Genomic DNA, 26089 nt, shown 5'->3' on the forward strand with positions numbered 1-26089 from the left:
GGGTATCGGCGAGGACCATTCGCAACCGTCTCCATGAAGCTGGGCTACAGTCCCGCACACCGTTAGGCCGTCTTCCGCTCACGCCCCAACATCGTGCAGCCCGCCTCCAGTGGTGTCGCGACAGGCGTGAATGGAGGGACGAATGGAGACGTGTCGTCTTCAGCGATGAGAGTCGCTTCTGCCTTGGTGCCAATGATGGTCGTATGCGTGTTTGGCGCCGTGCAGGTGAGCGCCACAATCAGGACTGCATACGACCGAGGTACACAGGGCCAACACCTGGCATCATGGTGTGGGGAGCGATCTCCTACACTGGCCGTACACCACTGGTGATCGTCGAGGGGACACTGAATAGTGCACGGTACATCCAAACCGTCATCGAACCCATCGTTCTACCATTCCTAGACTGGCAAGGGAACTTGCTGTTCCAACAGGACAATGCACGTCCGCATGTATCCCGTGCCACCCAACGTGCTCTAGAAGGTGTAAGTCAACTACCCTGGCCAGCAAGATCTCCGGATCTGTCCCCCATTGAGCATGTTTGGGACTGGATGAAGCGTCGTCTCACGCGGTCTGCACGTCCAGCACGAGCGCTGGTCCAACTGAGGCGCCAGGTGGAAATGGCATGGCAAGCCGTTCCACAGGACTACATCCAGCATCTCTACGATCGTCTCCATGGGAGAATAGCAGCCTGCATTGCTGCGAAAGGTGGATATACACTGTACTAGTGCCGACATTGTGCATGCTCTGTTGCCTGTGTCTATGTGCCTGTGGTTCTGTCAGTGTGATCATGTGATGTATCTGACCCCAGGAATGTGTCAATAAAGTTTCCCCTTCCTGGGACAATGAATTCACGGTGTTCTTATTTCAATTTCCAGGAGTGTATATGAAGAATTGCACATTCAATTATTATTTAGCAGATGACCATTTTATTTGTCATTTAATTGTTATTTATATCTTACCAATGTTGTACTCACTGTCACTTAATCTGTAATTCACATTAATTTTATTTCTTGCTTATGCATCAGGAACTGTTTTTATAAGCTCACTATGTAACTATTTTGTGTATTTTATTATCTAATTTTATCAGCTTATACAAATCGTTTAATTCATCTTTCCTAGTTAGTAGTGATGTCACTCAGCTCTTCCCATCAACTTTTGCTTTTACCTCATATGACTCTGTATCCTCCATGCCTCACCACATATATCATAGGCAGCAATATTTGTATTTTAGCAACCTTTGTACATTGTTTGTTATGGGCGCTTGGTCTATTAGCAACCTTCGTACACCGTTTATTACTGGTACAGGGTGATTTCATTTGCTTCCATTATACAGAACACTGGGCTTTGTATGTATTTCATGGTTTTTCATTCCAGTACAGTCTTTTTTATCATTTCAGGATTTTTATTTTCAGTTTGATGACTGTGATTTCACTTCCATGGTTTTAACATTGACTAATGCGATTGCTACCATGGCTTTTCATTCTGAGTAATGTGGCTTCTGCTGCCTTTTTAAGGTGTTTTTGCATCCTTTAACTACTAGCTTATTCTGCCATTTAATGGTTTAGATAGCTTTGCAAATCAAAACCTTCATGTAATAATTATTTTAACATGTTTACAGTTAATCTGATGATGCACTAAAAGTGTAACACACATTATTAAGCAATAAACATTGCAACATATTCTGTCTTTTATTCGGGACATGCAAGCAATGTCCTTAAGACTTAAATCTTAAAAACTTCAAGGGTAGTGCATCATAGCCACAAATCCTTTCACTCCATGCAGGTAGTTATCTGCAGCATACTAAACAATAAAGATAAACAGTCATATTATTAGTAAGCATTTTAATAGGGTATTTTAAGAGAGATTGTATACCCATTGCATTGTACAGTAGGTGTAAATAAATTTGCCATAAACTCAAGTAACAATACCCTATTTAATCTCCCATCTTTGAGAATCCTGATTTGCTGCTGCATCTTCATTAAAATGTACCATTTTGTTTATATCTCCAAACACTCCACGTCCTTTCTTGGAACAGCTCCAATCACATCTTTCTCCCAGAACATGATATGACTTCTGATATCTGAGCCAATTATTCTCTTTCATATGGTCACATCTCTGTTTCCAAAAGCTTGCATCCTTCAGAATACCCCTCTAATCATCCATAACCCACCCTACACCTTCTTTCCCAAACAAAGTTAAAAAACCCTCTTGGTCTGCATAGCTACAATCATACTATTCTCTTAACACCTGCATACTGCTCATTAGGACTTTCCCAGATAAAAATCCAATGTATTTTGTATAATATCTTTTCCAGTGCACATCCTAACCCACCACTCCCATTTAATATTACATGGAGCCCCTTCATCATATCCACAGACAAGAAGGGACTCTCCAATAACAAAACACATCATGCAACTTATCGTCATTATCATTGTTTGACCTTAATAGCAACATGTTTGTATCTTAATTATATTAAATTCAAGGATGAACAGCAGTAGCATGTTCATCTTGGGGAATGGAAATGACATATAAAAAAACCAGCAAGAATCTCTTTGGGAGTTTTAGATAATTGTACCATTTGGGCAGTATGTGGACAAAGCAGCTGTAAATGATCCCTACAAATATATCCAGTGTGGTAAATATACTGAGGCGCAGTTTAACTAAATTATAGATGACAATATGGTAAATTTTCTGAAGCCGGAAAGTAATTTTTAACCTTTACAACTGCCGAATTATGACACCAGACTTTTAAGATGGAACTTTATACTTCGTTCTGTGGCACTGGAAGGAGCCTTTGAACAGGACTTCAGTGACATAACTTGTGTAACTTAATCAAATAGTAACCAGGTAACAGTCCTGCAAATCACTGTCACTTTATCAGGGCAAGAGGTAAAAAAAATGTCCACCATAGTATAAGAAATGTATGGTTCATGTGTTAAGCTTTGCACTTGAAGCCTATTAATCTACTCACTGCTCAGACAACTTGCTTGTGAGGGTATTCTGACTTTTATAATGTATACAACAGTTGAAAAAATGGGTAAAGTTTACATTTATGGCAAATGGCACTGAACTGTTAGATCAGTTGTATAGTTGCCTGCTGAAAGGAATCCTGACTGCACCAAGCTATCTAATGTCTTTACAAACATTATGAGTAATTTAAGAAACTAGAACTGTGAAGAATAAACTACAGCTATGAAAAAGAACAGCAATATTGAAAGAGATGCAACAAGTATTTTAGTAGTAGTCACTAACAATACACAGGTTCCTTATTTTTATATTTTTACAACATAGTTATCTGAGTATATTACAATGCTGTAACCAGTCTCAACCAGCCACTGGTCATCCTCAGGTTAAAGAAAGGCACATGCTGAAAGCTGTTTCCACTGCACTGTCAATGATACTATGAGGCAGCTTGATTACGCAAGTGGGGAAACTTCTGTAAATATTACAGCCTAATGCATTTCATCCTTTCTAAATATTTCTCTACCATCAGCTTTATGATGAAGACTCAAAATTTGTTACAGTTCTCTGAAGGGTGTCTGCGAAATCTGCTAAGTGACTTGGAGATCTACACCATATTTTGTTTGTGGATGAAGCATCATTTACAATCTATGGGCATTTTAATCTCCACAGTGTGCATTACTGTAACTTAAAATATATATTCTCTCAGAAAAGTGGATTAAAGATAAGGTCTGTTGCCATGTGGTGCATCATTGGTCCTTGTTTCATTGATGGGTCTCTGAATACCCACAAGTATTTCTACAGTTTTTAACCTATATGCTGCTACATTTATTGGAAGACATACCACGGAACTTAAGGCAATCCATGTGGCACCAGCATGACAGATGTTCCATCATTTGATTTAGATAATTATAGACTTCAAAAAACATTTGGATATCAATGCCTTGGTCTTTTTAGATTTTTATCTGTGGGAAAAATTAAAACAAGTCATCTACAACAAACCATCAATGATTCACAAAGACATGAAATTACATTTAACATAGGCCCACAATGTGGTAAGTTCAGATTAAATTCATTGTACAGTATTGAATAACCAGGATCTCTTGATAACCTGTATTATTGCTCAGTGTCAACATTTTGAGTATGCTACTTGGAACAAATTGTCAATCTCAAGATGTTCTTAGAGATCTGTAAGCGCAGATGAACAGTGATAAGCATTTTTCACTTAAAAAAAAAAAAAAAAGAACAAAGAAAAAAAGATGTAGATGTTTAATATAGTGGAAGAGTTTAAAGGAACAGAAAGACAAGACAGTTGATTAAACAAATTTTAACTGATACCAGCTTGAAAGCTGAATTCCAAGGCAAAATGTCTGAGCCTTTTGATACAAAAATAGGGGTCCAACAGGGAAATGGCCTATCCCCCTTACTGTTCAGTCTTGTACTAGAAAACGTAATTAGAACTTGTAAAAAGAAGCTAATTGAATAAGCTTTTACAGCCTGTGTGACTCTAAAATTCTTTTATGCTGTTTGGCTTATGCAGACACTCTAGCAATCCTTTCAATCAACAGATGGAAGGTAAAAACTGCCCAAAAAATTTGATAAAAGTGGGCTGAAAAGTTCTTGTTAAAAAAAACTAATATATGGAAGGTTCTCCTCAATACCTAGATGGATTGTTTACACAGTCTGGCAAAAATCTCATCTTTCCTAATTTAAATACATAGGAGAAATCATCCAACCCTCTGGATTAAATTGTGCAGGAAACAAAGAAAGAATCATTAAACTGCAGACAGCTTTTAGAATTACGTGGAATAGATTCAATAACAAATCAATATCTCATAAAGCAAATTTAAAAATTACACACATCAGTTAAATCAGGAGGTTGTATGAATGGGAGATGGTAATCTTTGGAGATAAAACATTAAATAAAGGCTTAGAAACAGAAGAAAGAAAAATATGAAGGAAAATTGTTTGTGTTGAGGGAATCTGGGTGAGATGGATGTCTAAGTTACATAAAAATTTGGAAAGAATTTTGTACACTTTCAGCAAAAGAAGATGGAAATTTTATGGCCTCATTCTCAGAATGAATGATAACAAACTTGCCCTCTCAATGAAGACTTAAAAAAATTGGATACTTGACATTGAGGAAGACCTTCAGGAAACAGGCATTACAAACAAAATTCTACAGGACAGAGCTGTAATCAGACTGTAATCAACAAACACCAGTTCAAAGCTAAACCAAGTGTTACATCTAAAAGAACAAGGGCAGAAGAATACAAGAAAAAAACAATGAGAAGATGAAAAGATTCTGTGAGAATAAGAAAGCAAGCACATCAGTGAAATAAGTTCAATCACACTCCATAGCTGCACACAAAAATAAAAAAATAAATAAATAAATAAATAAATAAAAGAAAAACACAAACCATACCTGAGGTCAATGTTTACTTATATTTGCTACAGTAGTGTAGAATAAAGTATTCAACAATAGATTGATTATTACTCTGATTTATTCCAGCTAGATTTTTTCCTCATGGCCTTGCCCCCATAGGCATTCAACACATATATTGAAAATTTCTGTGGGCCCACCTCTTTCTCCCTCCATCTGTCCCCATCATCCTCCCATCTCTATCTGCCTATTTCCTCCTCCCACGCTCTTCTTCCATTTCCTCCCTGTGACCTTGTCCGCCCCAGTAGCTGAGTGGTCAGCGTGACGGATTGCCGTCCTCTGGGCCCGGGTTCGATTCCCGGCTGGGTCGGAGATTTTCTCCGCTCAGGGACTGGGTGTTGTGTTGTGTTCATCATCATTTCATCCCCATCCGGCGTGCAGGTCGCCCAATGTGGCGCCGAATGTAATAAGACCTGCGATATGGCGGCCGGACCTGCCCCGCGAGGGGCCTCCCGGCCAATGACGCCAAACGCTCATTTCCATTTCCATTTCCCTGTGACCATATCTTCCTCCCCCTCCTTCTTAACATTTCCTCCTCCCCCTTTCCCTTTCCATATCCACCTCTCCCTTTCCCACCTGCCCACTACCTCTCTGCATCTGCCACCTACTTCAGGCATCTTCCTCCTTCTCCTCCACCTCCTCCTCCTCCTCCTGCTCCTCCTCCTCCAGCTCTAGACACAGTGGAAGCTGCAAATTGCCCCAAAATTGGAATATGCAGCTTTTTGTACTCACCAAATGTCAAGTAATCAGAGACAATGTCAGAGACCCTTACCCCACATAAGATTGTGAGTTCAGTAAAGTCATGTCTGCACCTGTGTCCACTTGTAGTCTGCGCACTTTGCCCATTACTCACATTGTGATAAACAGTTTGTTATGATTTGTAAGCTCTGGAGACTCACAGTTACTATCCATGTCCATGTCCATGTCCACAGGAGGGGGCTGGAAATGACACACAGACACAATATGTCCTTTTCTCCTTCAGATGTTGCAAGTTGCAAAGCACTTAGGGCACATGATCCTGTCATGCTGCATGAAACAGTATGAGTAAGATGTGGTTGTGGTTGTTGTGGTTTTGGTTGTTGTTGTTGTTGTTGTTGTTGTTGTTTAGCACATTGCTGTTCAGTACGGTGATGAGGCTGTGGTTGTAAGGCTCCCATGTCATCCTTCCCCAAGGAATGGACTGAACCCCGACAACTCGGAATAGCAGCCATCACAGTGATGTCATACCAAGCCTTGCTCTGATCATCCACAGTATGAAATAGCTCAAAAGATTGAGCAATATTTAAAACTTCAGCCAAAGATGGATTCTCACACAGTAGTGCAGGTTGATGCAGCTCCTTGTTAGGAACCAAACCTATGGTGGCACCATGACCCACAGAATCAGCATAGGATTCATGATGAGAATTGTTAACAAACTGATATTTGTGGCTGAGACCTTGGAGATCGTTCACCCAAGACCAGTAGGATTGGTGGGACAGTTTACGAAAATGCTAGATCTATACAAAAACTGCAATGTCATGTGTATTTATGGTGAGAATTTGATTACAATGTACACATTTCACTGAACAAAAGTGACACAGGTTCCTGAAATGGGGCTAACTGGCACAACTGGTAGGTCAGAGGAGGAATTCAAGAAAAAAAGCCTTACACATGTTTGCATTAGTGACACCAATGGCAAGGAAGTGTTGCCAAAGCTGATTCCCACCACCCTTGCAGTGTTCAGCCACATCCTTGCAAGGAATGGCGGGTATGCTGATGGCACAGGAGCCTGACAAGTTAATGTGCCAGACAAGTTTGTGATAGCAATTATAAGAGCCTGCTGCTGCTCAAGGAAAGATTTGAGCACTGCCTCCATGACCCGAAGGACCAAAGAAACAACAAATTGACAGAGCATTTATAAGTGAATGCCACACTCATCGTCATCTGTGTTCAAACGTAAGACACGAACAACAGTACGGCCACAATGAAGCAAAGTTTATTCTTCTTCCACATACAATTTGAACACAGTTGAGCACATAGACACAAACATAGAAACAATCAAGGTACTGATAAAAGCTTCATAGATGTTGAGAGTGCACAAGTCATGGGACCCACTGCAGGTGGCCTCTGGTGGCTGGCCTGTGCAGATGCCATTGTTGTAGAATGCAAGTTGTAGTGCACCAGTGGCCTGACATTGCAGTGAATATGTAAGTGTTATCTACATGGTTACAGCATCAAGAAATATTATATAAACCAAATATGATATTAATCTAAAAATTGAAATTTACTTTAATTTTATTTTGACTCAAGGTACATTCTGGAATGTGCTAGAACAGTTACATACCTTATATCATGCTTGACTGGCACCAGTTGCATCAGACATGCTCAGATTGATTTTGAGCTCATACATACCATTTTCTACTTGGCTTCAGTTAACACCCAGTGAGAAGCTCTTTGGAACTGTACTATCGTAAGAGCTACATTTCTTAAGTTTTGATTTTTACCTGTGGTATTTTGATAATATGTGTCAAATGCCACTAGAAAGGATGAACAAAACAATTAATGAGTTAAATGAACTATTATCTCCATGAAAAGTCATTTAAAATCATGGACCTTGAACTGGATATTACACAACACCTTTTTGATGCTGATCACTGAGGCCTCATCAAAGTTATGTGACATTTCATATACATTTGTTTCATTCATGATCTCTTGAACTGACAAATAAATTGCTGCACATCAATTATTATTTTCAAGCAATGTACATACTGCACCATTCTGGTCTGGCCTGGTGCAGCAACAGTGGTTCCACATTCCAAATAAGAGACAGTCTCTGTTGAAATATTTATTGATTAATAATACATTTTCTGCTTTTAGCACATTATTAGTTTAACTGCAAAACATGATAAAGTAATTATTGCATGAAGGTTTTGATTTGCAAAGCTATCTAAACCATTAAGTGGCAAAATAAGTTAATAGTGTGGGATGCAAACCTACCTCAAAAAGGCAGCGAAAGCCACATTAGTTAGAACAAAAAGGCATGATAGCAGTCACCTTAGTCACTATTAAAACCAACGAAAAAATGGTTCAAGTAGTATCACAATCATGAAACTGAAGATAAAAACACACATTCACAGGCAGTCTCACTAATAAACAAATACTACTGCCGATGATATGTGTGGTGAGGTGCAGAGTATGCAGAGTTGACTGAAGTAAAAGCAGAAGCTGATAGGAAGGACCAAGTGGCAGACGTAACAGTGAGGATAAGATGAATTACATGACTTTTATAAGGTGATATAACTGATATTATAAAATACACAACAGGAAGTGCTATAAAGTCAAGAAGTTAAGTAGTGAGCGTATAAAAACAGTTCCTCTAATATAAGCAAGAACTAAAATTAATGTGAATTATAAATGTGTCAGACAGTGAGAACATTCCAGAAAGAGATTTTCACTCTGCAGCGGAGTGTACACTGATATGAAACTTCCTGGGAGATTAAAACTGTGTGCCGGACTGAGACTTGAACTCAGGATGTTTGTCTTTTGTGGGCAAGTGCTCTACCAACTGAGCTACCCAAGCACAACTCACGCCCCGTCCTCACAGCTTTACTTCTGCCAGTACCTCGTCTCCTACCCTCCAAACTTTACAGAAGCTCTCCTGCGAACCATGCAGAACTAGCATTCCTGAAAGGGTAGCAGACAAGGTACTGGCAGAAGTAAAGCTGTGAGGACGGGGCGTGAGTCATGCTTGGATAGCTCAGTTGGTAGAGCACTTGCCCACGAAAGGCAAAGGTCCCAAGTTTGTGTCTCAGTCTGGCACACAGTTTTAATCTGCCAGGAAGTTTCATATCAGTGAACACTGCACTGCAGAGTGAAAATCTCATTCTGGAAACATCCCCCAGGCTGTGGCTAAGCCATGTCTCTGCAATATCCTTTCTTTCAGGAGTGCTAGTTCTGCATGGTTCACAGGAGAGCTTCTGTAAAGTTTGGAGGCTAGAAGACGAGGTACTGGCAGAAGTAACGCTATGAGGATGGGGCGTGAGTCATGCTTTGGTAGCTCAGCTGGTAGAGCAATTGCCCAGGAAAGGCAAAGGTCCCGAGTTCGAGTCTCGGTCCGGCACACAGTTTTAATCTGCCAGAGAGTTTGAGTGAGAACATTGTTTGGCAAGATATAAATAACAATAATTGACAATTTAAATGGTCATTAGGAAAGTAATAATTGAATGTGTAAATCTTAAAATAAATAAATAAAAAGGAAACAGAAAATAAAGGAGGCAAAAATTAAGAAACAAGAATGGGGAAGGAAAATGAAATGGGGAGGTGAGGAGGGGTGGGACACAGTTTAAAAAAATTTTAAAAAAATCACGCAAACCATACTTGAGGTCCATGTTTGCTCACATTTGCTACAGTAGTGCAGAGTAAAGTATTTAACATTAAGTTGATGATTATTCTGATTTATTTCCCACTAGCCTTTTCACTGCAGCTTTGCCCATGCATCCATTCATCACATATATTGAACAGACCTCCTCCTACTCCTCTCTGCGTCCAGACCTTCCTCCCTCCATCTGTCCACTCATCCTCCCACTTCTATCTATCTCTTCCCCCTCTCTTCATTTATTTCCTCCACCCCCTCTCAGACTATATTGTCCCCCTTACCTCTGAACATTTCCTCCTTCCTTTCTCTCTTTCCATCCCCACCTCCCCCTCCTTCATTCCCTATTCACCTTCCATCTACCCCATCACCACTCTCTCTGTTCACATTTCCACCAACCTCTCGCTCTGTCCATTCCTTCTTCTATCCAGCTCAACCTGTCCCAATAAATGCTTATCAGTATGTGTAGCCCCAGCAATACAATTCAATAAAGCAGGTTGATACTACACGCACAACATGCCTTCAGGCAGGGCAGTCTATATGACAGGGGCTGGAAGAAACACGTGTTTGCCCATGTCTTCATTTCTATTGAAGCCGGGAGGCTGTAAACTACACAGTGCTGATGCTTGTGAGGCTTGCCAAATTTGGTTGAAATCGATTTATGAATTTTGGAGGAGATCCTGGACTTATACACATACACTGTGCTTTATATGTTACAGATTGGAACCCAGTACAATAAGTAAAAACCCAGTACAATAAGTAAAATAGCTTATAACATGTTCATGTCAAGTCAATGTCTAGTAGAGTCAATTCAGAACAACGTAGTTCAACCAGATGTTCAGGACCCCACAGGCAAGTCATCACACACAATTAAAATATTCTAACATAACAATCTTGTTGAAACCAATTCCAGTACCATGGCAGGACTCCTCAATCCATTAGGCAATGTCACAATGCAGCTGAATGATAAAGACTGTGATGAAACAGTTAATGTGGGTCTCTAAATATTGGCTGTGTACCATAATTGAGAGCAACATTATACATGTTTCGAGCACCTCCTGGCCCAGGCTGCATTGTCTTGTGAGCACCATCTCCCCCTGAAAGTGGCACAAACCATAGAATGTGCAGTCACCAATATGATACCATAGTCAGAGTCTGAGTCATCTATATCCATATCTACATACATATTCCACAATCCATTTTATGGTGCATAGCACAGGGTATCATGTACCACTACAAGTCAATTCCTTTCCTGTTCCAGTTAAAAATAGAGCAAGGGAAAACTGTCTGTCTTTGTGCCTTCATATGTGTCCCAATTTCTTTTATCTTATCTTGGCTGTCCTTACTTTAAATTTACACTAGAGGCACCAGATTTATGCTCTGGAGTGAACTTCAAGTGCTGGTTCTCTAAATTTTCTCAATATTGTTCCAGGAAAAGAAAGTTGTCTTCCTCTAGGTATTTCCATTTGAGTTCATGAAACATCACCATAATACCAGCATGTTGACCAAACCTACCAGACACAAATCTAGTAGCCTGCCTCTAAATAGCTTCATTGTCTTTCTTTACTCTGACCAGATGAGAATCCCAACCACTTAAGCAGTACTCAAGAATGGATCATACTAGTGTTCCATGTGTGATCTCCACAGATGAACCACAACTTTCTAAAATTCTCCCAGTAAACTGAAGACAAGCATTTGCCTTTCCTACTATTGTCCTTATATGCTCGTTTCATCTCATATTGCTTTGCAGTGACATGCCTAGTATTTAACCTATATGACTGTGTCAAGCGGCACACTACTAATGCTATATTTCAACATTACAGAGCAATAGACACCCACCTTACACAAACCAAGATCACTCTTAATGGAACCTAAAAGAACCCTAATCTTAGATGGCCAGAGAACACATTTGACATCATATTTTCACAAAATATGGCCAATCTTATTGAAAATGCTCCCTGCATAAAGCAGAAAGTCTGTAGATCTTGGTGCCAACTTGGAATTATCATCACTCACCCAGTGCACGATTGGTCAGTAGCGCAGTGCACATCTGATCTAATTTTCACTACATCCATTTTGATGAACAGTGACTTCAAGAAGGGTTAACTCAGTTGACAAACTCTCAGGGTCTGAAATGATGTGATCCTTCTCAACCAAGGTGTGGTGACAACTACCAGCCTGTAGATACAAGTCATCGTTAGCAGGCTTACTATAAATAGTATGTCCACACGTATCATCAAATTTCCTCCTAACCAACACATTGAGGAAGGGAAGGCAGCCATCCTTTTCCATGTTCATTATGAAACAAACATTTGGGTGGACTGACATGAGGCCAAACAACAAAAGTATCATCTACATATCTCGAAAAACATGTAAATTTCAAAGTCATTGACTCCAAGGAACATTCCTTGAAGTCTTCCATAAACAAATTTGCAATAATAACTGACTATAGGCTTCCCACACAACTCCATTTGCCTGCTCATACTACCTGTCACTGAATATAAAGTAAGTGGAAGTCAACACATTTTGAAATAGGCCTATTAATTCAACACAACACCTAACCACAGTTAACTGTAATGAAACAGACAGAGGTACACAATTGAAGAGAGAGACATTTTTGTTGCTGCTGCAGTGTTCAGCCAAGCATTGTCATGAAGGAAGACAATGCCTAGTTTCTGCACTCTTTGCTTGTCTCAAATTGTTCTTTGTAGACAATTTTCTATAACTGCCCATTCCATTTGCTGAAAGAGATTGAGGGAATATGGTATAGTTGTAGGTAAACAACTAGAATTCCCTCATATACAGATTTATTCACACTTAGCATCTACACAGATACAAGTCCGGAGGCTAACTGCCGTTAGCGTCCAACATGCTCTCCCAAAGCCCTCTCCTCAAAGATAGCACACTTACACACAGAACAAATATCGATTTTTATGGCGCTCTATGCCACATAGCCCCCCCCCCCCCCCCCCCCCCCCCCCGCGCAGTATGGAGTACGTCCCTGTGAATGGGGGGGGTGGGTGAGAAGTTAGGAAGGTAACGCACAGTTCTTCTGCATCAGGCGGAGGCGGTCGACTGGTAGGAGACTGGGGGGTGAAGCCCGGTACGTCGACGGTGAAGTCAGCAAGCGACGCCAGCGGCTGAAGACGATGTCCTGTCCTGGAGTGAAGGTGTAGCACTTCGTCAGCCGGCAGGCAGAGAATCACCTTGCCAGAAGGCCTAACAAAGGCATGCAAATTGCCACACGCAGCACTTCTGCTCAATTTAAAGCGGTGCACCACACGAGATTCTGCACTTCCTCCCTCAATATTGTCACACGCGAGTACCACACATACTGTATCACCATCTACGACAACAGATAATTTATGTATGTCATCAGGGTGCACATGTGTTGTGAATTCTTGGATGGCACCTGTACGAGCAATGGCAGGGAGGCAGGGAGGTGTGGGAAAGCCATGGCAGGGGGAAGCATCTGCTAAGAGGGGGGTGGCAGGTGCACTAGACTGTGCAGGAGACAACCTCGGGCGATCAGCTGACAGACGAGGGAGCGTGACCGAAGGCAACGAGGAGCGTGGGTTGAACGGCGTGACAAAGAGCTGTCACACGAAGATGGTAACACAATGGTAGAATCCGAGTGGTTGGCAGTTCAACTGCGAGGGCTGTGAGGAGTGAAGCCCCGAAAAGATTGGCCACTCGAATTAGATGAACGCGGAGAAGGAGCAGTGCTTGGCAGAGAAACACGCTGTGGAAAATCAATACCCAAATGCATGGTGTGGGAAGATGGATGGCCGCTCGAAGCAGGAGTGGGAGAAATAGGGGCAGATTCAGGGAGGTTCACCTGAGGCTCAATGAAAGCTGGTTTCACTCGATTGAGTGAGACTGTGGTTACAGAGTCTTTTATGAGGAGATCCATGTTATTCTCAGAGCGTTTGACGACCTTGTAAGGACCTGTGTAGGGCGACTGAAGCAGGGCTTTGACTGAGTCATCTCTGAGAAACACGTACTCACAAGAGTCTAGCGTGCGCGGTACGTACACGCGCGGAGGTGTATGAGCAGCCGGAGGTGGCGGCTGAATTTTGCTGCAGTGCAAGCGCACCCGCTCGAGAAGTGAAGGGAGTTCAGAGGGCCATGGAAGTGGGGTCAGAGTGACTAATTCTCCAGGCAAAACCAGAGGTTGGCCATATACAAACTCGGCTACGGACCCCTTGAGGTCTTCCTTGAAAGTCGCACGAAGGCCAAGAAGCACGAAGGGCAGTGCCTCTGTCCATAGCGAGTCATGGCAACGCAGGGCAGACTTCAGGGTGTGATGCCATCGCTCGACAAGCCCATTGCTTTGGGGGTGGTATGCAGAAGTATGAATTTTGACAATACCACACATTTTACATAAGTCAGAGAAAACTGAAGACTCGAATTGTCGCTCCTGGTCAGTGGTGAGGTAAACAGGTGAGCCAAATCTAGAGATCCAAGAATCTAAGAATGCTCGACTTACTGTCTCAGAGGTAATGTTCAGAATAGGCACAGCCTCAGCTCACCGAGTCATCCTGTCAATAGCTGTAAACAAGTAACGGAAACCCTCGGAGGGGGGCAAAGGGCCTACGAGGTCGACATGAACATGGTGAAACTGGCCTGGAGGTTGGGCAAAACAGCCAAGGGGTGGAGAAGTGTGCCTGGAAACTTTGTTCTGTTTACACACCATGCATCATGCCCTTGCCCAAGACTGACAGTCATGGCGCATGTTTCTCCAGACAAACCGTTCAGCTACCAGACGGGTGGAGGCTTTGACACCGGGGTGTGCTAATGTGTGTAGTTTGTCAAAGACCTGGCGTTGAAGGGGCTTAGAATGAATGGTCGCAACGTACCAGTTGATTCATCACACCACACTAAGTCAGATATGCCAGGGAAAGTAGAGCGTACCGGTTGGAGGAGGAGCTGTGGTCTGAAATTAACTGCATGGTATCAGGGTCTGCCGATTGCAACCGAGGTAGGTCCGTTAAGTCAATTAAGGTTGTGACAGCACCAACACGTGAGAGAAAATCAGCGACCACATTGTCTGCTCCTTGGATGTAGCGAATGTCATTTGTAAATTGCAAGATGTAATCGATATGATGAAAGCGTCGTGGGGGTGGATCAGCCGCAGGATTTTTTATGGCAGGAACCAACGGCTTGTGATCAGTGAGCACATTGAAATCTCGTCCCTCAACATCAGTTATGAAGTGTCTTATGGCCTCGTAAACTGCAAGTAGTTCTCTGTCGAATGCTGAGTATTTCTTCTGCGCGTTGTTTAGCTTTTTTGAGAAAAACTGCAGGGGGGTCGTAACATCGTTGTATGTCTGACTCAGTACTGCGCCGATAGCATTGTCACTAGCGTCAGTAGTGATAAACATTGTGGCGTCCGCCTGTGGGTGAGCAATAGTGACAGCGGAGGCCAACAGTTGTTTGAGTTCATTAAATGCCTTGTCCATGTCTGGTGTCCATGGTACCTGGCGGGTGCCAGAAGTTTGTGGGCCAGCGAGAGAACCTGTGAGAGGAGCCTGCACCGCAGAAGCGGCTGGCAAATGTTTCCGGTAATAATTAACTGTTCCGATGAACCTGCGTAATTCCCTGTAGGTCTGAGGGCGTAGCATCTCGAGAACAGGCTTGATCTTGTCCTGTGGTGGTGTCAGACCGTCCGATGACACAACATAACTTAGGAATGTGACGGATGACTGGTGCAATTGAGTCTTTTTATTGTTCAGTTCAATACCAGCGGCTGCTAAAATATCTGTCATGACTTGAACACGCTCCTCACTCTGTTCTAAAGTAGAAGCAAAAACCAATATGTCGTCCATATATACGAAACAAAAGTCTAGATGAGATAAAGTTTGATTGATGAAACGCTGCCAAGTTTGGGGTGCACTTTTCAACCCAAACGGCATAAATTTGTATTGGAACAGCTCGAAGGCAGTGGTTATGGCAGTCTTTTCAATGTCCTCCGGAGCCATAGGAATCTGATGAAATGTGTGCTTACAGTCCAAAACAGAGAAGTACTTTGCACCTGCGAGCGCATGATTGAAGTCTGCCATGTGTGGGACCGAATATTTATCAATGATGGAGCAGGCATTTAAACGCCTATAGTCTCCGACCATACGCCAAGTACCGTCTTTCTTTTGGTCAAACAGGATAGGACTAGCCCAGCAACCGGAAGAAGGTTCAATTATTCCCTTTTGTAACAGATCGTCCATTTGTTCTTTTGCAATTTTCATAAATTCCGGCTTGAGAAGGCGTGGACGTTGCGATATGGGTGGCCCATCAGTTAGACGTAACCGATGAACTGTGCCATTAGTGACTACTGCAATACGTGGTGCGGCACGATAGTCAGATGTCCGTGAAGCGGAGCAGGCAGTGGCGGACGGGCCAAGCTGTGGCGCTGAGGGCACGGAAGTACAGGTGTGCCACCCGCTCGTAGGCTGCGTAAAGGCCGCACACGGGTTAACATGGGCGAGGGTGGTACACTGGTTCTTGGTAGCGGGCCGTGCTGCTACGAGCGCTGTAGGCACGAGTGGGCGTGGCCGGACAGCAGATGGCCGTAGTTCATTGCCACAAGCTTGGCAAGTTAATTTTCCATTCGGAACGCAAGGAGCATGAGCACTCGGGCATATCCTATTATTACAAAAGGGGGTGCTGACACAGTTTACAGGTTTCACAACATTGTCATTAACGTGCGCGGGCACGGGAACACCAGATTGGCACGGACTGACCTTGTCTGTAGCCGTTGAGTCGTCTGCTTGTAGTGCCGCGAGGCGTTGTTGTGTGGAGGCCAACTCGTGGTGTATGTCGCGGAGATGCAGCAGCATTTCCATATTTCCATACGTTCCATTCGCAACTTAGAAGACTTGGCGCACTCCACTAGCCACTTGTTTGTCCAAGATTACAGCTCCAAGGATAGGTTTACACACTTCTTAGCACAGCACACGTTTGGTGTTAGCCGAACTGTCACTCGGCGAAGCGAAAGGAATATGTTTGTTAAGGGGGGGGGGGGGGGGTAAAACACACTATTTTGCACAAAATCTAGTGACAACTGATAGTGCTTGAGGAAATCAATTCCGAGAATAGGTTCTTCAATTGTTGACACTAGAAACGTCCACTCCAGCTTGCACTCGGGCGAAAGTTTCACTGTATACAAAGTGGAACCCGAACACTGTAGGGTAGACAAGTTCACTGCACGAAGTACTGTTTTGTGTGGTTGCACGTTATTGGTTGCTAGGCGAACCGGCAGCAAAGAGACGTCTGCGCCAGTGTCTACCAGAAAACATACACCTGATCGTAAATCGCAAACATAGACTCGACCACACTTACTGTTATTGTCCGAAACGGAGTGCAACGTGGGATGGTGCCCGTTGTTTACATCGCAGGAGCTGGCACCGTAGCTTACCTGCGGTTGGAGTTTGGGTAAGAACACGGTGACTGGCATTTGCGAGCTTGCTCCCCGAATCACGCGTGGAAGAAACAGTAAGGTTGGACGGGCCTGTGCCCTTGTGGGTAGTTGCTAGGTGACGGAGTATGTGCCCCAGAGTCTTCCACAGAGGCCGATGCACTGTCGTTGCGAGGAGTTGAAGGTGCAGGCAGGGCGGCTAGTTTAAAAAACTTGTTATCAGCAGCACCAGACAAGGGCGTGGCGTCAGAAAGCGTCTTAGTGCGGTCACGTCCAGAATGCAGTGCACGGAGCTCACGTTGCCTGGCGGAGTATGCTCTGTCGGCGGCGCGTAAACGTTCATTTACTGGCCTATCTTCATACGCAGAGATTGCAGTCTTGACAGGCAAAGGCAGCTTTTCAGTCCAGATTTCTGCGAGCGTGTCATCAGGCATAACTTGCTCATCGACGAGAAGACGGATGCACCGCCACATCTGGGACGGAGACCTGTCGCCGAGACGCTCTTCGTAGATGAGCTGTCGCACATTTTCTCTCCTGGTTTTAGAGACGCGCTCCAGTATCGTTTGTTTCGCCACAGCATACTTCCCTGCTAGGGGGGGGGGGTGCTTTGACCAGATCATCATAAATTAAATTGACGCGGTCGTGAAGATGGTTCATGAGGCAGGCGAAGCGTGCGTCGTCGTCTAAAGCACAGACATTGAATGTTTGCTCAACCAGGTTAAACCAGAACTCCAGGTGAGCGGGTTTGAAGTCTGGTAATTTCGGCAGATTCGGCACTGCAGTCACTGCCGAGGTGCGCCTATTACTTCGGACGGAAGTAGAGCATGCAGAAGATTGCGAGTCCGGATTATTGGCGTCCCGTAATGCGGGAATCGCGAAATTCACTTGACGCCAGGGGGATGGCTCGAACGGTGTGAGGATCATAGTCAAAATGTGCATTCTCATTGACGTGGTAGCTCGGAGAGAAGCCAGAAGTGCTTAAGTATGCCGGTGAATGTCCGATCACTCGACCGAGAGTGGTGGGGCTGGTTGTATATGTCGGAGTAATTACTATCCAGCACAGAATTGTTGACCTGATTAGAAGCAACACAAGGATCCCACACACGTCCACTAGGATGCACACTCGGTGTGATATTTGCTGTTTGGCAAGCATTGAACACCTGTTGATTAGTTGGCACGGAAGGATACACACGTGGCGGGAACTGATTCGAGTTTGAATTTACTACCGGATTTTCCAAAGTAGCAAAACCTCGCTCGACGCCATGAACTGTATTGAATTGTGTGTTCGACACAGGAGTAGAAATGTTCCGACCAACACTCTGTGGAGAACACGTGGGAAGGTTCAGGCTAACAAAGCCAGAGTCCACAACCGTTGGCGGTTGGGAGAAACTGGCAGCACTCGATGAATTCCACTGCATGTTGTGGCTGAAGGGTTCTGAAGATTCTTGCGGCATGTCCACTACGACAGCAGGAGTGCTGGAGAGATGTTGCTGGAATCCGGGCGGCGGTGAATGCTGAAACGCCATTGTCTGGAGCTGAACAAAGGCCCTCGCGATCGCGGAGAACCCCAACGCGGTAGGCGCATAAATAACCTTCAGGCAGTAACTCGGATGCGTGTTACACAAAAACGGGGTCACCAGTGAGGGAATATGGTTTAGTTGTAGGTAAACAACTAGAATTCTCTCACATACAGATTTATTCACATTTAGCATCTACACAGATACAAGTCCGGAGGCTAACTGCCGTTAGCGTCCAACATGCTCTCCCAAAGCCCTCTCCTCGAAGATAGCACACTTATGCGCTCTATGCCACAAGATCATTGGTTGACACTTTCTTCATTCCCTGGCCACCTGCACCATGAATGTCTGTAAATCTTGTTTGGAAGTTACTGCACCATTCACACACATTGCTGTCATGCATGACAGTCACCTTAAGTGGCCTGAATGAAATAGGGCAGAACCCCTCAACATGAAGAAATAGAATGACAGTATCCACTTCTTGCCTGGTGGAAGACCATAATGTTCTAGGCACCTTTACATGCTCACTGTTCATTAAGAAATAAAAAGGGTGATGAGAAGAGTTTGAGGGGCATACTAGATACACTGTGCAATACATCTGTGCAAAGCTTCTTCGTATTTTCACTTTGATTTTGAGGCCAACTGGACCTTGGAAAAAAAGTAGCCCTTGTATATAGAGAATCGGACCATAAAAATATTTAGTCACTGACTTTGGTTCTCACTATTCAGCAATACACATTTTCAATATCACTCCAGCAAACACAAAAAGTTTAACTAATAATGGAGCTCAGTTTGAGAAGAGTCTAAAGGATTCATTAGTGGCAAACTCCTTCTACTCCCTTGATGAATTTCTTAGCAGAACTGACTGCTGCATGTGTGTTATTAATAATATCACAGAATGTGAATATTGTGTACAAGTTAATTTCTGTACAAATTTTGTGCATTAATGTGAGCATTGCAAGTAAGTGCTGTAAAATGTTTCATTTTATTTTATTTATTTGTTTTTTATTTTATGATGCATTTACATTAAGAAACTGGAAGTAGGGTAAATTAGAATGTCAGTGGTGTTTGTTGCAGGATTCTAAAGCAAGTCATTTCTGAAATATTGTACTTTGAAAAATTTCCACTCCAACACTTGTTTGTGCCATTCAACCCACAAAGTTGCTAGGTACAATGTCGTTATGTTTGCTTACATTGTGGTTGTGTGTTCCTTGAGTGCATTGTGACTTGCTAGTCAGTTAGTGTGTGACAGTTCAAGCTGTAGTTTCATGTGTGGATGATGATTTACCAATGCACAAAAAGCCCATGATGTATGGAGATAATTCTTCTATGGTGTATGCAGCATGATATCCCAGTAGATGTAAATCATCTTGGTGGGGGGGGAGATTAGTGTTTAACGTCCCGTCGACAACGAGGTCATTAGAGACGGAGCGCAAGCTCGGGTTAGGGAAGGACGGGGAAGGAAATCGGCCGTGCCCTTTCAAAGGAACCATCCCGGCATTTGCCTGAAGCGATTTAGGGAAATCACGGAAAACCTAAATCAGGATGGCCGGAGACGGGATTGAACCGTCGTCCTCCCGAATGCGAGTCCAGTGTGCTAACCACTGCGCCACCTCGCTCGGTAAATCATCTTGGTGATTATTTATCAACCTCTTCAACCAGTTGCATGAATGTTATGGTGTAACTCCTTGACAGTTTACCAGAAGGAAAAAGTGATGATCGAAGAGAAGGAAATTAATGTTCCTGCTGCTGTAGCACTTGATCCACGTATTAGGTGTTACGCAGTCACATGAGGAAGTGGCATGAGTCAGGCAAGTTTCCTACACATTGTCCATCAACATTGGTTCCATTCCTATCACATCTCTCTCCATCAAGCGCTGCATGGAAACGGTTATGAGAATCTTGTTAACTTCTCTACATGAGCATTAAGACAGGATACTCCAGATATATTATGTATCTTATTTAGTGACGAAGCCACATTTACTAATCATGGATTATTCATTTGTTAACAATCCCAATTGACTTTGTCAGGTGGAACTTTGGCATCCACAGGGTGTAAAAATGTGATATGGGGTAGTGAACCATCATCTCATACACTCATTTTTCTTAGATGGAACACTGAACATGTACATGTATCACAACCTCTATCAGATCATCTTCCATGGATGTTAGGCAATGTTCCTCTGCAGACTACTAGGAACTTGTGGTACCCACATGACGGTTGTCCAGCTTAGAGTGCATGGAGTACTACAGAATGTCCTCATGAATTGTTTCCAAATCATTGGATTGGATGCAGAGGACCTGTACCTTGATTCCGCAGTTTTGACTTTTTTAAATGGGGAAAGTTGAAAGACATATGAACTACACCAAGATATGCAATGATATATTACTGCAGGCTTCTTGGACATCTCTGCTGAAATGGTAGCATGTGTGCAGCAATAGTTCCATACCAAACTGGAGGTGTGTACTGCCAGTGCTGGTGGTCTTTTAGAACACAACCTGTGATGGTCAGTTGTCTAGTTAGTGCTTAGAATCCACATAACTAGTGTATGAACTTGTGTTGCCCTTTAGTATGTGCTACCACTGGTATTGTACAAGTGTCAGTGTGGGAACTTTTCAAAATATTATATCCCGTAAACACCTCCCACTAGAATCCTGCAGCAAACACTACTGACATTCTAATTTGCCCTAATTTTAGTTCATTAACATCAATGGGCATTGTTTCATTTAAAAAAGCGTATATTTGTACAAAAATACACTTTCTAAGAATTATTACAATCTGTTTATTTTCTAACTATAGGAGCCCCTGACTCTCAATACAGTCCATGAAAACTGGCTATCAATAGCACTTTCCATTTCTGCAATTTTTGTGGCACAGGTTTTAGGTGTGTCACCCTGTATAACAGAACATTAACATCTGATAGATGTTGAAAAAGACAGTATATTCTTTCTCACAGACCATGTCTATGACAAAAAATTAAATTGTGTTTCTATAATTACAATTTTTATGTTAAAATTAGGCTACATGTAAAGAACAAATTAAAATTGAAATGCATCACAGTGTAATGTGATTTCATAATCTAATAATTTCCATAGCTAAACCATTTGATGTAATTGCAGAATACACATCAAGACTCTGTAGGAGAACGGCGGGTATTATGGGCCATTTAAGGAAAAGTGTAAATTGCTAAATATATTTGTAGCTTAACTCATTTATGAGCAAAAAATCATGTTTTCAACTTCTTTCCTCTAAGTAATAAAAATATACACTCCTGGAAATGGAAAAAAGAACACATTGACACCGGTGTGTCAGACCCACCATACTTGCTCCGGACACTGCGAGAGGGCTGTACAAGCAATGATCACACGCACGGCACAGCGGACACACCAGGAACCGCGGTGTTGGCCGTCGAATGGCGCTAGCTGCGCAGCATTTGTGCACCGCCGCCGTCAGTGTCAGCCAGTTTGCCGTTTCATACGGAGCTCCATCGCAGTCTTTAACACTGGTAGCATGCCGCGACAGCGTGGACGTGAACCGTATGTGCAGTTGACGGACTTTGAGCGAGGGCGTATAGTGGGCATGCGGGAGGCCGGGTGGACGTACCGCCGAATTGCTCAACACGTGGGGCGTGAGGTCTCCACAGTACATCGATGTTGTCGCCAGTGGTCAGCGGAAGGTGCACGTGCCCGTCGACCTGGGACCGGACCGCAGCGACGCACGGATGCACGCCAAGACCGTAGGATCCTACGCAGTGCCGTAGGGGACCGCACCGCCACTTCCCAGCAAATTAGGGACACTGTTGCTCCTGGGGTATCGGTGAGGACCATTCGCAACCGTCTCCATGAAGCTGGGCTACGGTCCCGCACACCGTTAGGCCGTCTTCCGCTCACGCCCCAACATCGTGCAGCCCGCCTCCAGTGGTGTCGCGACAGGCGTGAATGGAGGGACGAATGGAGACGTGACGTCTTCAGCGATGAGAGTTGCTTCTGCCTTGGTGCCAATGATGGTCGTATGCGTGTTTGGCGCCGTGCAGGTGAGCGCCACAATCAGGACTGCATACGACCGAGGCACACAGGGCCAACACCCGGGATCATGGTGTGGGGAGCGATCTCCTACACTGGCCGTACACCACTGGTGATCGACGAGGGGACACTGAATAGTGCACGGTACATCCAAATCGTCATCGAACCCATCGTTCTACCATTCCTAGACCGGCAAGGGAATTTGCTGTTCCAACAGGACAATGCACGTCCGCATGTATCCCGTGCCACCCAACGTGCTCTAGAAGGTGTAAGCCAACTACCCTGGCCAGCAAGATCTCCGGATCTGTCCCCCATTGAGCATGTTTGGGACTGGATGAAGCGTCGTCTCACGCGGTCTGCACGTCCAGCACGAACGCTGGTCCAACTGAGGCGCCAGGTGGAAATGGCATGGCAAGCCGTTCCACAGGACTACATCCAGCATCTCTACGATCATCTCCATGGGAGAATAGCAGCCTGCATTGCTGCGAAAGGTGGATATACACTGTACTAGTGCCGACATTGTGCATGCTCTGTTGCCTGTGTCTATGTGCCTGTGGTTCTGTCAGTGTGATCATGTGATGTATCTGACCCCAGGAATGTGTCAATAAAGTTTCCCCTTCCTGGGACAATGAATTCACGGTGTTCTTATTTCAATTTCCAGGAGTGTATTTAGCAATATATGAAGGGAACGTAACACAAAATGTAATTAGAATTAACCTTGGATTTTGGGCATTTTAAAAATTGGCAAGTAGTATGAGCCACACCAATATGATTGTGTTTATAAATTAAAAACATTGTTTTCAATCAAAGTTTTATTTTTTAATACTATACACAATGTATAACATATTATAGCTTATTTACCCAGTGATTTATTTAGCTTACAGAGAGCACAAAAGTAAAAAAGTTAGTCACCAATGTCCACACGTAGCTCAGGTGCCCTGCCTTCACACTTGTTGCATTGAGTTCTGTTTTCCTCATAGGTTTCTCCACATACAATACATTTTCCATCTACAACATCTTGAGAAGTGCTTGGTGTAGTGCTGTCATTACAAAAAATTTTGATTTGTTTAGTTTTTCTTCTTCTTATTGATCATTGTCTTTTCTTGTTTTAAAAATTTCATACGTCTATTTTTCTGTTGTGCTTTTTCCTTTTGCTCTTCTGAATCTTTCTTGTCTGTCAGCATATTTTTTGTTGAAGTTGATGTCAATATTTCACTTCTCTCTGCCTTTCTTTTCTGACATGTCAACCTCTTTTTGCTGCAGGAGGGCAAAGGTGACACCTCTTTTAAAACATTTTTCAACATCAGAATGTTCACTTGAGTGTAGTGCATTGGAGGAAGTGGTGGTCTCTTCAGAAGTGATTGTAGGTTCTGCCTCGGAAGCAAGCTGAGGGGCGGCTATCAGAGCTGCTGGTGAGATCAATAAAGGTGTCCTAAATGTAGCAACAACAGCCCCATCCCATATCATTTCAGGGAGATGTTCCTGTACAATGTTGGTAACATCACTGCCATAAAGTCCAAATCCGTAAAAATGTCTGGGTTTGTCGGGTAAATGCTAGAGCATGTAAATCCATTTTCAGTGATATCTTGTCAACACACTTACTTGTAGGCATCAGCTACCAATTTTGCAACATCAAAGTCATTAATTCTTGACCTTGCATTAGCCCTCATCCACAAACTGCAAGCATTGTTGTAGCAGTTTTTGAAAGGTTTCATGCATGTCCTATCCAGAGGCTGCAACTTACAATAAGTGTGTGGGAGAAAACTTAACATATGGACATGGTTTTCCCAAGCAAACATGATTACATCTAAGTCCTTGTGACTGGTGTTCCCATCCACAATCATCAAGACAGGATCTCCTGCTGCGGGCTTGGTGAAGGAAACAATGTGTCAAAACCACTGAAGAACAGCCTTATCTATCATCCAACTGCCAGAAGTTGGAAAAACTGCTTTCGGTTGGAGCAACAATCATGAAACAGTCATTTATTCAATTCCTTGGAAAAATAAAAAGTAGAGGAATAAATTGCCTGGTTGCACTCATGCAAAATAGAAGTACAAGATTATGCCCCCTCTCTCCAGAAGTAATTTTCTCCACTTGACGTTTGCCTTTCACAGTAATAACTTTGTCATTTTCATGCACAGATGACACGCCAGAGTTGTGCACATTAAAAATTCACAATGTATGAAAGAAATGCTTTTTTAAGAGAATTTCAAACTGGCTGAAGAACCTTTCAACCTGTGGCTTATTAAACCCTACACACCACATCGAATTAGTTGATTGTGGTTTTCTGTACGTCAAATTTGGGTGCTTCTTCATAAAACTGGCACAAAAATCATTTCCAGCCATTTTTGTCCTTTTGTTGAATCTGTGACCCATATTTAATTTTTCTCCCAGGTCATAGGCCAGTTTCAAAAATTCTGTTTTGAACAGGATCATTAGTCTCAAATCTAAATCCATAAAATGAGCTATTAACAGTTTTTAATATCTTTCATCAAAGGTTGCCTTAAAAGACTCTGTTTTTGATTTCGTATCAGTTGGCTCATTCTTTGCTATTGCTTTTAACTTTCTTTGCAGAGTGCTTCTGGGCACATGGTATCAATCAGATGTGCTTCTTTCAGGAAGTTTATTTTTCAGTACACTTGCAACAGCATTTTTCATATCATTCTCTAACCATTCTCCCCGACCTTCACCTTCTACTTGACTCACACTGATATGAAAACGCGGTAGTAAGTGAAACATTGTTAGAGCAAATGAAATATGACTGCCAGCGCCTTATATTAATAGAGTAAACTAAATAACAGTTCTAATTTCATAAGTATATTCTTACCTGTATTGATTCAGGGAGATGTTAAAAAGTATTCGAGGCAATAACTTGTAGGAACAGAAACAGTTGAATGTAATTTGACATTGGTATGATACGAGGGCTGTCCCGTAAAATGAGGTTCCCATGGCACTACAGTACTGAAAAGCACTGTTACAGTGAATCCCACGAATCTGTAGTGTACCTTCATTCTTCCATTCCTAATCCCCTCTCTAGCAAGCTGCCTGTGGAGCTCAGTCTTGGGTTGGCAGCTGTATGGGATGGACCTCCCCATCATTTCGTCCGCCAGATGTGAGCTGTGCTCCGTGATCCATTTCCTGTCTGCAAAAAACATTGCACTGGCAAAAATCCATTCCCAGCTATGCAAAATCTATGGAGATAAGTGTATGGGCATACGCAAATGGTGCAGAGAGTTCAAGAATGGGCGCACTGACATCAATGATGAGGAGCATTCCAGACGGCCATCTGTTTCTGACGAAACAATCGCAAGAGTGGAGGCAGTGGTGCTCTCAGATAGAAGAGTGACAGTTTGTGAGCTCTCCAAAATGATCCCTGATGTCAG

This window comes from Schistocerca americana, chromosome X (assembly GCF_021461395.2).
Source record: "Schistocerca americana isolate TAMUIC-IGC-003095 chromosome X, iqSchAmer2.1, whole genome shotgun sequence".
NCBI classification, from domain to species: Eukaryota; Metazoa; Arthropoda; class Insecta; order Orthoptera; family Acrididae; genus Schistocerca; species Schistocerca americana.